The sequence below is a fragment of the Rhinatrema bivittatum genome, chromosome 3 (assembly GCF_901001135.1).
Source record: "Rhinatrema bivittatum chromosome 3, aRhiBiv1.1, whole genome shotgun sequence".
Classification (NCBI taxonomy): domain Eukaryota; kingdom Metazoa; phylum Chordata; class Amphibia; order Gymnophiona; family Rhinatrematidae; genus Rhinatrema; species Rhinatrema bivittatum.
This window is the reverse complement of record NC_042617.1, coordinates 118,145,340-118,161,049: the sequence shown is the minus strand read 5'-3', so window position 1 is coordinate 118,161,049 and position 15,710 is coordinate 118,145,340.

Genomic DNA, 15,710 nt, shown 5'->3' with positions numbered 1-15,710 from the left:
TTTTTCCTTTAAACTGACCTGGGCTCAGCGCTTACCGGCTGAGTACAGAGACGGTCTTTGGCTGCAGGGGGAGAGGGCTTTGGCCGTCACCACTGCACTCTGCTTCCTGCACCCGCTGCCTTTCAACTGCATAACCAGCAAAGTCCATGCCGGGAACCGGCTACTAGATCAAGGCACATCTCTAAGGGACCACGGAAATCACCTCAGGAATTCTCAACGTGGAGGATGGATGTTTAGGAATCACCGCACAAGAGCGGGACTCTATTTTCTTCAATTTAGAGTGTAGAATTTTCTCCTTCCTAAAGTAAAGCAATCCCCATAGGGAGAAGTACATCCACCATCTTCTGGAGATGGAGAATACTGGTGGACTGAGGTCACTGCAGGGGTATATGTACTGTGATGTCTGCTTGCTCCATCTTCATCTGCTGGCAGGGGAGCATAACCCATTGGTCCTGAGGCCTTCTGTCTACACACCTAGGAAACTATATCTTTTTTTTTAAGATGCGACGACCAGTACTGGACACAGTAGTCCAGGTACGGCCTCACCATGGAGCAATTATGGCATTCTCAGTTTTATTCTCCTTTCTTTTCCTAATAATGAAAGCTGTTTGCTTTTTTGACCATTCCTACCCATGGAGCAGAGGATTTAAAAGTATTGTCCAGTATGACACTCAGATCCTTTTCCTGGGTAGTAACTCCTAATATGGAACCTAACATTGTGTAACTACGTTGTGGGTTACTTTTCCCAGTGTGCATCACTTTTCACTTGTCCACTTTTTGCAATCTTACATAATTCTTTCCAGCATTCCATATGATTTTGGTTGGAAAGCATAAAAAGGATTTGCTAATGAAAGTAAGTAATAGTTATGATATTGTAAGGTTATTTTATTGAATAACTTCTCAAATTATTCACAAGGCAGATTACATTAAATAACATTTAGCATATATATATATATATATATATATATATATATATATATATATATATATACATATATAACCTAAATATATGAGGTAGATTTTTAGTTGGTATCTTGGGTGTAAATAATACATCTAAGTAGGTAAGGCAAGGGTACATTTGGTGTATTGAATGAAAAGTATAAATTAATAATGGGCTGAAAGAGTACAGTAATAATTCATACACATGTTAAGCACACAATGCAAAGAAAAATAGAAATTCTACCACCATAAAAATTTTATGCCACTTCAATATAAAAAGATACTCTTAAAATCATTTATAGCTGGACTCAAGCTTGAATTATGTTGGTTTTAATTGCAATTCTCAAGACCTGGGGAACTCTGTCCATGACCTGACATAGTCTGTGTTTCAAAAGATAACACATTCTGCTTCAGGGGAATCTGTACTGGCCAACATGAAAATGGCTCCTAGCATTGCCAATCTTTGTCACAAAGTTTGAAGAGAAATTCATTTATTGTTCACAGTGGTCATTATTTGCTGGTGTGGCATCCAGCTATTCAATACATCTTAAAGAGACCAACATCAGGTTTAGATATTTACACATTTTATGTGTAAATTGATAAAAATGCTTTAAAAAAAAAAGTTTGAAATGTTATAGAATACCAATGATTATATTTTATTGGGCATCAGCAATGAATACATTGCTGTAAAAGCTATTTGCGATGCTTCTAGCCCTGAAAATGATGGTCTTATGAAATAAATGATTCTTAGAGTATATTTTTGTATTGAAGTGGCATAAAATTTCTGGTTTTCTTTGGATTCTTTGTTTTTTCTACCCTTGGAAGATATTTGTCATAAGCACATAATGCATACATAGGTAAGTATCTGATGTGAGGTGTCATTGTGCAGCAGTCAAAAAGGCAAATACAATGTTAGGAATTATTTGGAAAGGAATAGAGGAAAAGCTGAGAATATAATGCCCTTCCATTATACAACTGCACCTTGAGTATTGTGTGCATTTCTGGTTGCCCCTCATCCAATCTCAAAAAAGACATAGGGGACATAGAAAAGACACAGAGAAGGGCGATAAAATGATAAAGGGGGGAGATGGAAAAGCTCCCTTATGGACAAAGGATAAAAAGGTTAGGGGTCTTTAGACTGGAAAAGACACAACTGAGTGCTAGGTTTTTTTTCTCAAATTCCCATGTAAATGTTTAATTACTTATCAGAATAACACATTTGTGTTTTGGATCCATTGCAGTTGGATCATTTTCTAAGAGATAAGTCTCAGTGTTAATGTATCAACTTTAATTTGGTTGGTAAGGGGTTAATTGGTTGTAATAATGCCACTGACGCACTTAATAGTCTTGACTTTCCTCTATTCCCCCTAGACGTGGGCTAAATAAGATAAACGTATAGATATTATATTAGATTTACTTTATTTTTCTTTATTCCTGGATTATTTCATTGTAATGTTATAAATCAATAAAAAAAAAAAAAAGTGGGGTGAAGAGGTAACTAGGGAATGGTTATTTACCCTTTCATATAACACTAAGACTCGGGGACACTCCCTGAAACTAGCAACTGGCAGATTTAAAACAAACTGTGGGAAGTGTTTTTTCACTTTGCACTCAAATCAAGCTATGGAATCTGTTGCCAGAGGATGAGGTCAAAGCAATTAACATAGAGAGATTCAAAAAATGGTTTGACAAGGAAGGAAAAGCTCATAAGCCGTTATTAGTCAGGTAGATTTAGGAAAGCAGCATGTATCCCTGGGAATGAGATACAAGAAATAGATCAGCTATTGGATATGACAGGGAAAAACATAAGTTGCCATATTGGGTCAGATCGAGGGTCCATCAAGTCCAGCATCCTGTTTCCAACAGTGGACAATCCAGGTTAAAGTACCTGGCAAGTACCCAAACATTAAGGGGTCGATTTTAAAAGGAGCGTGCGTGTCCATGTCCTGAGGCAATCAAAAAAAAAAAGCAAACAAAATCAGCTAGATTCATCAAAAAGTGTTACTAATTCATTGATAACAAAAAGGGGCATGTTTATGGAAATTTTTGAATTACCGCTTCCCTTCACTATTACCTCATAGTGGGGTAAAATTAGCGCGCTGTGCGCTAATCCCTATTTCACATCCTGCATAGAGAGTCTGTCTCTGCCTATCATATAAGGTCCTCATAGTAGAGAAGTATTTATATCCCTATAGGAGGGCCACTTAATAGGTCGAGGTGAGGTGCTTGTGGTGGTTTAGGGGCCAGTTTCGCATGTAGAGTGAGACGTACAAACATCACAATACACCTTGGTGAAGATTTGACATCATTTGGAGTGAGGAAAGTTTCAAAAAGATGAAATTTTGTACTATGTTATCTCACCCTAGCTTGATGGTACCCTGTGTCCAAGGTGTACTGTGCTGTTCGTACGTCTCACTCTACATGCAAAACTGGCCCCTAAACCACCACTAACACCTCACTGCTGGGCAGACTAGATGGACCTTTTTCTGCCGTCATTACTATGTCAGGTGGCCCTCCTGTAGGGATATAAATACTTATCTACTATTAGTGCCTTGTAGATAATATCAGTCTCTCTGCACAGGATGTGAAATAGGGATTAGCTCGCTAAATTTACCACACCATGCGGTAATACTGATGCGAAGCGGTAATTCAAAAACTTCCATAAACACACCCCTTTGTGTTATCAATGCGTTAGTAACACTTTTTGATGAATCTAGCTGATTTTGTTTGCTTTTTTGAATGCCACTGTTTAGCATTTTCCACTGAGAAATTTGACCATTTAATCCTACTCTATTTCCTGTCTTATAACCAGTTTGTAATCCACGAAAGGACATCGCCTCCTATCCCATGACTTTTTAGTTTTCTTAGGCTCTCATGAGGACTTTTTCAAACACCTTTTGAAAATCCAAATACATTACATGTACAGGTTCACCTTTATCCACATTTTTATTAATCCCTTCAAAACAAATGAAGCAGATTTGTGAGGCAAGACTTCCTTTCCCTTGGGTAAATCCACGCTGGCTGTATTCCATTAAACCATGGCTTTCTATATGCTCTGTGATTTTGATCTTTAGAATAGTTTCCACTACTTTTATAGCACTGAAGTCAAGCTCTCTGGTTTATAGTTTCCTGGATCACCCCTGGAGCCCTTTTTAAATATTGGGGTTATATTGGCCACCTTCCAGTCATCAGGTACAATGGATGATTTTAATGATAGGTTACACATTTTTACTAATAGATCTGAAATTTCATTTTTTAGTTCCTTCAGAACCCTGGGATGCATACCATTTGGTCCAGGTGATTTGCTACTCTTTAGTTTGTCAATCTGCCCTACTACATCTTCCAAATTCACAGTGATTTGGTTCAGTTCATCTGACTCATCACCCTTGAAAACCATCTTTGGAACCGGTATCTCTCCAACATCCTCATTAGTAAACACAGAAGCAAAGAATTCATTTAGTCTTTCCACAATGGCCTTATCTTCCCTAAGAGCTCCTTTAATCCCTCAGTCATCTCCTGGGCCAACAGACTCCTTCACATGTTTCCTGCTTTGGATATATTTTTTAAAGTTCTTGTTATGAGTTTTTGCCTCTTCTGTCAACTTCATTTCAAATTCTTTCTTAGTCTGTCTTATTAGTGTTTTATACTTGACAATGCTTATGCTTTTTCTTATTTTCTTCAGATGGATCCTTCTTCCTATTTTTGAAGGATATTGTTTTGGATAAAATAGCCTCTTTCACCTCACCTTTTAACCATGCTGGTAATAGTTTAGCCTTCCTTCCACCTTTCTTAATGTGTGGAATACATCTGGACTGCACTTCTAAGATGGTATTTTTAAATAGTGCCCATGCCTGTTGTACACTTTTAACCTTTGCAGCTGCGCCTTTCAGCTTTTTTTTCTATTTTCCTCATTTTATCAAAGCTTCCCTTTTACAAAATTTAGTGTTAGAGCTGTAGATTTACATATTGTCCCCCTTCCATTCATTAGTTTAGATTTGATCATGGTATGATCACTATTGCCAAGTGGCCCCTCCACCATTACCTCTCTCCAAATCCTGTGTTCCACTAAGAATTAGATCTAAAATAGTTCCCTCTCTCATCTGTTCCTGAATCAATTGCTCCTTGAAGCAGTCATTTATTCCATCCAGGAACTTTACAGCTCTAGCATGTCCTGATGTTATATTTACCCAGTCAATATTGGGGTAATTGAAATATCCCATTATTACTGCCCTGTCAAATTGGTTAGCTTCCCTGATTTCTCTTTAATGTTTCATCGTCTGTCATCATTTTGGCCAGGTGAACAATAGTTTACTCCTATCACTCTTACCCAACACATATGGGATTTCTACCCATAGAGATTCTACTATGCATTTAGTCTCTTGTATGATCTTTATCCTGTTGGACTCTATGCCCTCCTGGACATAAAGCACCACATCCTCTCCAAGTTGATCCTCCCTATTATTCTGATATAATTTGTACCCTGATATAGCGCTGTCCCATTGCTTATCCCCCTTCCACTAGGTCTCTGAGATGCCAAATATGTCTATCATTCACTACCATACACTGTAACTCTCCCATCTCCCATCTTACTCTTCTGGCATTGGCATACAGACATTTCAATGTGCTATTTTTTTTGTTTGTATTAACAAACTGTTTTTCAATTGATAGGGATAATTTGGAATCCTTTAGCTCAGGTGATTCTTTATGTATAGGCACTTGGACTACTTTTGCTTTTATTGAATCCTCTCTGTTGGGATGCCCTATCTCTCCTGTTTCATTAGTATCCTTTGAAAATACCTTCTTCTGAATCATGCACTGCTGAGTGACTATTGACTTCCCCCTTGTTCTAGTTTTAAAAACTGCTCTATCTCCTTTTTAAAATTTAGCACCAGCAGTCTGGTTTTACTCTGGTTAAGGTGGAGCCTGTCATTTTGGAAAAATCTCCTCCTTCCCCACAAGGTTGCCCAGTTCCTTACAAAACTGAATCCCTCTTCCCTGTATCATCGTCTCATCCATGCATTGAGACTCTGGAGCTCTACCTGCCTCTGGGAACCTGTATATGGAACAGGGAGCGTTTCAGAGAATAGCACCCTTGAGGTTCTAGATTTCAGCTTTCTACCTAAGAGCCTAAATTTGGCTTCCAGAACATCCCTCCCACATTTTCCGATGTCGTCGATGCCCACATGTACCATGACAATGGGGTCCTCCCCAGCACTGTCTAAAATCCTATCTAGGTGACGTGTGAAGTCCGCCACCGTCCCACCAGGCAGGCATGTTACCAGGTGCTCCACATATCTACCAGCTTCCTGGCTCTTTACATTTCTAATAATCGAATTATCAACTATGACAGCTGACCTAACCCTTCCTTCCTGGGCAATAACCCTGGGAGACTTGTCCTCGGTGTGAGAGGACAATGCATCACCTGGAGAGCAGGTCCTTGCTACTAGGGATGTGAATCGGGCTTCGGACGATTGAAAATATCGTCTGAAATCGGGGGCTCCCCCGAAACGAAGGAAAACCCCACGATATTGTTCGTGGGGGTTCTCTTTTCGTTTTGGGGGAGGGCGGGAAAAAGGCACACAAAAATAACCCTAAACCCGCCCCGACCATTTAAAACTAATCCCTTTGCTTCCACCACCCTCCCAATTCCCCCCCCCCCCCCCCAAAAAAAACAAACACATTTTACAGGTACCTGGTGGTCCAGTGGGGGTCCTGGAAGCGATCTCCTGCTCCTGGGCCGTCGGCTGCCACTAATCAAAATGGCGCTGATGGCCCTTTGCCCTTACCATGTGACAGGGTATCCGTGCCATTGGCCGGCCCCTGTCACATGGTAGGAGCACTGGATGGCCCGCGCCATTTTTAAAGATGGTGCCAACCATCCAGTGCTCCCTCTATGTGACAGGGGCCGGCCAATGGCACGGATACCCTGTCACATGGTAAGGGCAAAGGCCATCGCCGCCATTTTGATTAGTGGTAGCCGACGGCCCGAGAGCGGGAGATCGCTCCCGGGACCCCCACTGGACCACCAAGTACCTGTAAAATGTTTTTTGGGGGGGGGGGGGTCGTGAGGGTGGGGGAAACAAAGGGATTAGTTTTAAAGGGTCGGGGTGGGTTTTTTGTTTATCGGCTCGGGCGCAGCCGATAAACAAAACCGCGATCGGGCCCGATGAAAAAAAAACCCACATGTGAATCGGAACCGGAATCCGAACCAATTCCGGTTCCGATTCACATCTCTACTTGCTACAGGATCACTTCCTGAACACCAGGGTGGGTGATGCTCTCCAGCAAGAGACCTTTCTGATCCAAGGTAGCACAGGGCATGCTAGACTATATTTGGGATTTGGCTACTGTGTTCCTGAAGTTCTCATCAATGTATCTCTCTGCCTCAGCCACTCTAGCCCCCAGCGGTCAGACTCATTTTCTGAGAGCCAGGAGCTCTTTCCAGTGGTTGCACACATATAACCTCTTGCGGGCAGGTAAAAAATCATGAATGTGACACTTGATGCAAAAGACCAGAAGGCCCCCATCTTGCTGCTAGATTGCTGCCTTCATCTTAATTTAGTTGAGTTCCTAGTAGGGAGTAGGGATGTGTACAATTAGTCATTTACATGTATAGCTGTATTTACTAATTAATCTAGTACTAGTGACCTACAAGGGAATGATCAAACTCAGTAAGGGATGCTGGCACAGTATGATTTAGATAAGAGCCTGATTGATTTTTAATAAGATGAGCTAGGGGTGGGCGGGAGGGAAAGACAGACATTAGAATTAACTCCTGGCTTGCTTATTATCTCAGAGACACACACAAACTCTAAAGCCTATACACCACTATTTCACCTCTCTCCAAACTTTTGTAAGTCCTAAGATTTTCCAAAGCAATACTTACCGATCCTCTTCAGCCACAAGCAAGATAATCTTCTCTCAGTGCTACCACTGGATTGAGAGGTTTGCATGCACTTCCAGAGGCCCCACACCCTTCTATCTGGAAGCTGGGACTGTGGCGTTTGAAGCCTGAATCGCTCACTGTGACCATTGGAGTCCTCTCCTGGGGGATGCTGGGAGCAGTATGCAGATGAGCTTTCCATCCTCTTCTACTGCAAGGATTGTGGAGGCCTTTGGAAGCTGCAGCTGTGGAGTTTGAAGCCTGGATCGCTTGCTGTGACCTCTGCAGTCCTCTCCTGGGGGATGCTGAGAACAGTATGCAGATGAGCCTTCTAGTTCTCTTCTTCTAGTACTTATGATCCAGACTAGTCACAGAATTCTGGGCGCAATGGAACTTGCTCTGACCCAGTATGGCATTTCTTATGTTCAGTTAAGTGAATTAGTCCAGTGGTGGACAAAGTAGTGGACTCAGTTAAAGAGTTCTGGAAATCAGGTAGCAGAAGGAGTCTCTAAGGGAAGATAACAGAAATATAGAAATGACGGCGAAAAGACCAATTGGCCCATCCAGTCTGCCCAGCAAGCTCCCACACTTATTTCCCATACTTATCTGTTTAACCAACCACCAATTTCAGGGCCCTTGTTGGTAACTGTTTGATTCAAGCTTCCTGCCATCCTCATTAATGCAGATAGTAATGTTGGACTTGCATCAAAGGTGAGCATAAGGCTTAATGGTTTAAGGGTAGTAACCCATACATCAAGCAAGTTACCCTGATGCTTGTTTAGAGAGGCAATGGCAGCAGTGGGATTTGAACCCATGCCACCAGAGAGACTGGAGCCTAAATCCAGTACTTTAGATCGCTCGGCCATGTTACCAAGAAGTCTGCTGAATAGCCATATTTTCTGCAATTTTGTAGCAGAATGTAATATCTCTGTTGTAGAATCTAGGAGAAGGTCTGGCTGAATAGCCAAATTTTGTTTGTTTGATTTTTTTTCTTTCTGGAAGGTGAGGTAATGGATTTTAAGGTGGAGGACTATCAGTATGTTCTATAATTTTGGGGCAAGACAGCTGAGTGTGCAAAGTCTCATACATATTTATCTGGCAGAAGTCAGCAAAGGGAACAATAAAAGGGCCTTTTGTGAAAGTATAGGAAATCAGCAGTTGGAAAAGATGTTGGTGGTCATTTGGTTAACACTGGTTGTGCAAGTAAATGCAAAACAGGGCGGGTACCATCCATTGCTGTCAGAGATGCAAACGAGCACTGTCGGTGCTGTCCAGAGGGATGCCATTGCTTGCCGAAGTTGCCATCAAAGTGCATGGCAACATGCTGCCATTAAGCACCATGGATGCTATTGAGTGTCATGTGCCATCGAGCCCCATGGATGCCAGCAAGCAGCATGGAGGCCCTTGACACCGTCAAAAGCCTTCACCAGCATTGAGCACCAAGGTTGCCCTTATTGCCATTGAGCACCAGGAGTGCCATCAAGTGCTATGGATGCCATCAAGCCTTGTGGGCAGCTTGGATGCCATTGGCTGCCATGTCTGCCAGGGGTGCCAATGTTCACCTATCATGCATAGAGTGCTGTGTTCACCGCAAGCACCTGGGCACAGAGTATCAGAGTTGCTGCCTCGCACCATAGTTTTTCACATGCCATGGATGCTGTTGACTGCCGTGCTTGCCATCATGTGCAAGGCACATTGATGGATGGCAGGGGCACCTTCCATTTCATTGAGCACCATAGGTGTCCTTGCTAATGGGTGAGTATGCGTCTGGGATGCCATTGATGCCAGAAAGTGCCTGGGACACCATAGGTGCACTGTCATTGAAGTTATGTAGGGTGATACAGTCTATGCTGTTGCCATTGTTTGCACATGGTGAGTGCTGCTGCCACCATAGCGCATCATTGGGACAGTGGAACACTGACAGAGGGATTGCCTTTGGTGAGGGTCATCTATGCCTCTCTTCACCAGGTGCATACCCTCAGTGCTACCATCACTGTCAGTACCTTGGAGTGCCGTGAATGGTGGCACGATCACATCGCTTCTGGTATGGTCACCAACATTTCTGTTGTGGGTGATGCCCATTGCATGTGGTGGGTATCACCCAGAGTGTTCCTGGTATCATTTATCATCACCGCACAAGCCCAGATATGCTTCCATGCTGGACTGCCTGTGCCAGGTGCATCATGGCAATGACTCTTGATCGCTACCAGGAGCCATGGCAGGTGGCGCCAGGGGTGCTTTTTAGTGCCTTCATGTCTGGCACCCAGGGGTGCTATTGGACATGGACAACAATGGTGACACCTCACATGCGGTCCACTGCCACTGTTTGTGCACATCCAGGATATGCATGCACTCCTAGGCCCATGGGTGCTGCATCTTTCTATGGATGCACATCGTTGGCTTTGGAGTACTGCAGTGTGGGTGCCCAGTACTGCTGTTGTAAGATATAGATTTAGCAAAGGGGCACCACCATTACTTGGTGCTTGCTGGCATGTGTGCATGTATTCTTCTGATCCCAGCAGACATTACTTACCAGTGCACTGGGAGGTCTTGGCCGAGAATACGAACCCATTCACTCCATTTTGGGGTGGATATTAGGGTACTTCCTTCTTTCAGCAGGGGATGGTTTATGCTCTGGACCCCCTTTAGGGGGAACCTCCTGGACGCATTCCCTCTCCAGTGCATGGCACTGAGTGGGGCAGTGCTACAACCCTTGATTCACATGAATCAGTGCAACAACATGGGCCAGCAGGGTCACTTTTGCTGCTTTTTCCTGTGCCTAGTTGCCATGTTGGCCCTACTGTCCACCAGCAACTATTCCAGTCACCATGAGGACCTCATAGGGCAACAATTGTGTCTCACTCTCATCCAGAGTGTGGAAGGGTTTCCAGAATTAAACTGATCCAGTTGAGCAATGAGCTTGCCCCCCGCCTCGAGGTGAGAGGTCTCACTTTTGACTTTCAAGAGGTACCTTCAGTATGTTTCCTCTCAGTGCCTTGTTTTCTGCTCAGAGAATGGGTTGTTTTTCACATCTCATTCACCAGGTTGGCTTAGCCTCTGAGTGGCAGTCATCCTATGGTTTTGTATGGGATCCAAAAATCATCCATTGGAAGCTCTCGCTCCCCCGTTGACCTTGGAGGTCAGATCTTGTACTTGTAGCTCAGTGGTGGGACTGCTGCAGACCCAGATACTTTTTTGCTGCTACTTTTCTGTATGGTTATGTGGATTCCATGCCCACTGTTTCTTTTGGATATACTTTGGATTGGGCACACAGAGCAATGCCCATTTTGTTACTCAATTGTTGATAAACCACAGTTTTCCTTCTGTTTGTCTTGATCCAAATACTTTTTTATCTTGTACTTAAAAATTTGTGCCTTTGCCTGTATTCTCTGGGTCCTTGGCCTACTGGTGCTAATCAGAATTCACTGTTAGGAAGCTCTTGATTGTGTTGGTTTTTGTGGACTTAGTGGGTCTCTCGTCCCATTCTCGCCCTACCTTCAGCCACCTTGCTGCATATCCAGGTTTGTCTATCTGTTGTCCTATCTCTTTAAGGTGAAAAACCCAACTCTTTTCCTTCCTAAGGTCTTTATATGTTGTCTGCCTTGCCAAAAAAGAGGGGGAAATGGTGGTGCTTCTGCACTAAAGGTTTTTCCTGTTTTCAGCATAGCCTCTACCTTGGGTACCATCCATATGTGAGGACTGCCATCCTGGTCCTTTGAGAAAGCAGAGTTGTTTACATATAATAGGTGTTCTCCTAGGACAACTGGATGTCAGACCTAATAAAACTCGTCCGCCTCCCCTGGGAGTTGATTTTCCATGTATTTGCTATATCATGGACTGAGGGACTCTGCCTGAGAGACATGGAGGGGGCTACAGCTGCACATGCTCAGTAGCACATGCTGAAAGCCCTAGAATCTTTGAGATCAAAGTTCCTGGCTGGGCTCCATCAGATGATGTGTGAGGATTGAAATCCTGCTGTCCTCGGAGGCCACCTGTTACAAGTAAGCTACTCTGCTTTCTCACTAGATCATGCCAAAAATGTCCTTTCCCTTACTCCTACCAAAAACAACAAGATTTTGTTTGTCTAGCCGTTTCAGCTCCTTTTGGGTTTCCAGTTCAATATGATTATGGTGCTGTAAACTTTCATTAATAACTATCCTAAGTTTCTTTCTCCTATTTATTAATTCCTTCCTTCCTCCCTCCCCAACTCAGCCCTCATATTGACAGACCTGGGCCAGGAGCCTTGACCCAGCTACCATGGACCATAAATTCAGCAACTAGTTGCTGTCAGTGTGTAATCACAGATATTCCTTCCCCTCCGATGCCTTTGAAGGCTGTAGTGTCCCTAGCTGACCCGGTGTTAGAAAGGTGTTTGTTGTGTACAGCAGGCTGTTTACGTCCAGCACTGTCTTCCATGCCCTGAAGGGGGAAACTGAGGATGGTGAAGGATCCAGTTCAAAAGCTGCACTCCACATAACTTGAGTAGCATGCCAAAACTTAAGAGCTTTCTGAGACATTTGTGAGGTGTAAGTGGGTCATAACGTAGCTGATGGGGAAGCTAGATGTCTGTGTCTCTGACTTTTGTGACACTGCGTTCTTGTACTCTTAAAGTGCTTTTCTTTCTGGTCCTGAAATGCTTCCTGCCAATTCTGCCCCACCCAGTTAGCTCAGGAGGGCAGTGAAACTGAGTGGTACTTGATATTAGAGCTGCCTCTAGCGGTTACAGTTGCAATCGTGTAAACTAGACTGAATGAGCACTAGGTCCCACAACAATATGATGAGATCCAAAGGTTCCACATGCTTCAAGTCATGATTAAAACAATATTCCTGTAGCGCTCCTACCAGGCACCATGGGGAAATACCTGCTGCCAATAGCTGGTGCTGACAGAAGCCCCCCCCCCCCCCCCCCCAAGCCCACGTGTAAAGGACCAGCTGCGGTTTGCAGGTTCTTTAGATAGTGAGTAAATGACTCAGGTACCTCAGATTCAATGTGGTTAGTACCTCTGTTCCTGAGCAGGTGACCCAGGATCCACCACGACATGCTGAAACTTTCAACACAACTTTACTCTTGGTCAAAAGTGAAGAGACCTAAATACAGTGGCAATCAAAACAGAATAATGCCCCACCATAACAGAGAGTAACAACAGTTACATATATATATAGAGAGAGAGAGAGAGATCGATCTAGCTCTAGTTCTATTTATCTAGCTATAGCTATTGATAGATACAGTTAAACGATAGCAGGATGTCACTTTTGATAAGAGTGGCAACCCTAGAAACAGCAAAAGGCATGTAAGCAGCCCACAAAACCCCAGTGTAAGCTGCTACAAATAAAAATGGTTTCCCCAGTCTTGGTGGTGCATGCACAAGAAAAATAAAACATTGTGGGGCCCCTCATTTCCTGAATAAACCAAATGTCTACACACAAGGCTTCTGTGGCAGCTTGATATGGACCCTCTTATGAAAATGGGTTTAGTTCAAACTGTATTTTTGTTTGAGCAGGCAGCCACTATTGGTCCCAGTGTTTATAGCACAGAGGATTTCCCAGGATTGAAACTCCATTGCAGTTTGTCTCTCCTGTAGTATTTGCTATTAATCCTATTTATTTCACTAAAGGGCTGTCATAGTTGATGGATATTTTCCTTGCATGGAACTTGTCAATATTAAGTCACTTAAAATCCTTGGAGCAGATGAGTTCTCTCCTTTAATAAAGATTCTTGAACCTGCAGATGTGGCCAATCATACACCATTTACAAAACCTTGGCTGTGTTTCTGGAAGTCTGCTACTGCTGGTGTTTCACAGCTGGCAGAGAGGGCATTAATTTAATTCATAGAAACCTTGCTGACTGACACTACTGCTGACAGGTTTCAGATTTGTTAATTCAACCCCTTTTTGTGTCTGCTCCCATATGCACAATATATGCACGCCCCTTTTTCTGAGTAATTAACAGGATGACAGACTGCTGCTGAGGGCATTGTTAACATACCTAAGCTCAAATACTAAACCAGAAAATGCAATGGTACAGAAATACTCATCTTAGTGTCTGGTTCTTTAAAATGGAAACTTCTTGCTAAGATGAGTATTTCTTTACCATTGCATTTTCTGGTTTAGTCCAGTTCTAGTGTGTTGGTTCATCATGCAAGATTGTTTTTGAGGTGGTAATGCTTTCACATATACATTTTTATATTTAATATATTCCAATAAAAAAAAAATTTCTAAAAATTTGAGTACATCAAGAATAATGAAGAAAAAGGTAAATGATTGCAGATCCAGTGCTTTAATCTGAATCCTGTTTGAAGCCCATTGTGGGCAGGAGCCAGGAGATTAACTTGATCACACTAACTTTGTCTCTGATACCTTTTCTTCTGATCTTGTTGATGAGAGATTTTATAAAAAGAATCCTTTGATAAATTTCATGTTATTTTGCTTTGGTCTCTTACTTCTTTTTCTGTTGCAAAAAAAATAAATCTGACAGGGATGTACCACAAAAGAAAAGCAGAGGTGGTTGCTACATTAATTTAACCAATCAATGAACATACAAAAATTGGATTTCAGAGTCTTTCCAAACCAAAAACACATCATCTATGTAACATAACCATGTAACGCATAAGGGGCAAAAATGAGAATGAGACAGAAAATTGGCTTCAAAATTAGACACTTGGAGGCAGGCGATAGCAGGGGCTATAGTGACCCCCATGGCCATGCCTTTAATTTGTTGAAAAGAGGAACTGTTGAAGGTACAGTATAATAATTTTTTTGTAAGTGTGATGCATGAGGAAAGGCACTGGAGCTTGTGGACTGCCAGAGCGATTGGATATGGTAGTCTTAACAATATTAATGGCTTTGTGTGAAGGGATATCTTTGTATATTGATTTGATGTCCAATGTGGCCACAATACAGTCTGAGGATGGTAAAGCGAGTTGCTTGATAGTGGTGATAAAGTGACTTGAGTCACACATGTAGGAGGAGGCTTCCAAAATTATTGGCTTCAAAAAGTAGTCTACAAACCAGGCAAGTGGTTCTAACAGAGAGCCTATATTGGAAACTATTGGTCTGCCTGGTGCGTGGGGGGAGGGGAGTGAGTTAGGGATTTATGGACTTTTGGAAGAATAGAAAAATGTGTCCAGGGATGTTTCAGGAAGAAAAGAGGCTTCTCAAGTGCATCTGATGCTTGTTGGATTAATGCTGCAATATGGGCTTGAAGTACCTGTGTCTGATCTGCTGCTAGAAGTATAGAAAGAGACCCATTCTGGCAAATGATAATCACTGGATCGGGCTCATGGGAATTTTGAAAAACTTACTCAAGTGCACATGTGTTAACTCTGCAGATCCCTTGAGGCTTTCTTCAAACTGCTACCCTTGAGAAACTTGCTTGTTTAATGGTCCATACTACTGTGTTTCCCTGAAAATGAACCCTACCCTGAAAATAAGCCCTAGCTTGCGTTTTCAGGATTTTGCCTGACAACCCCCCCCCCCCTGCGGTTCGGGCTGATTTTATTTCGACTGCCCCCTGCAATGATACCCGAAACTGACCCCAACCCTTCAAATTTGATTAATTACAATGGGGGTTGTAAAAAAAACAAAAAAACAAACAAACCCAAACTCACCCCAACCCATCAAATTTACTTAGTTGCAACCCCCACCCTCCCGAACCCCCCCCCCCCCCTCAAATGTGCTGAAATTCCCTGGTGGTCCAGCGGGGGTCCCGGGAGCGATCTCCCGCTCTCGGGCCGTCAGTAATCAAAATGGCGCCGATGGCCCTTTGCCCTTACCGTGTGACAGAGGCTATCGGTGCCATTGGTCAGCCCCTGTCACATGGTAAGAGCAACGCCATCCATTGCCATTGGTCAGCCCCTGTCACATGGTAGGAGCAACGCCATCCATTGCT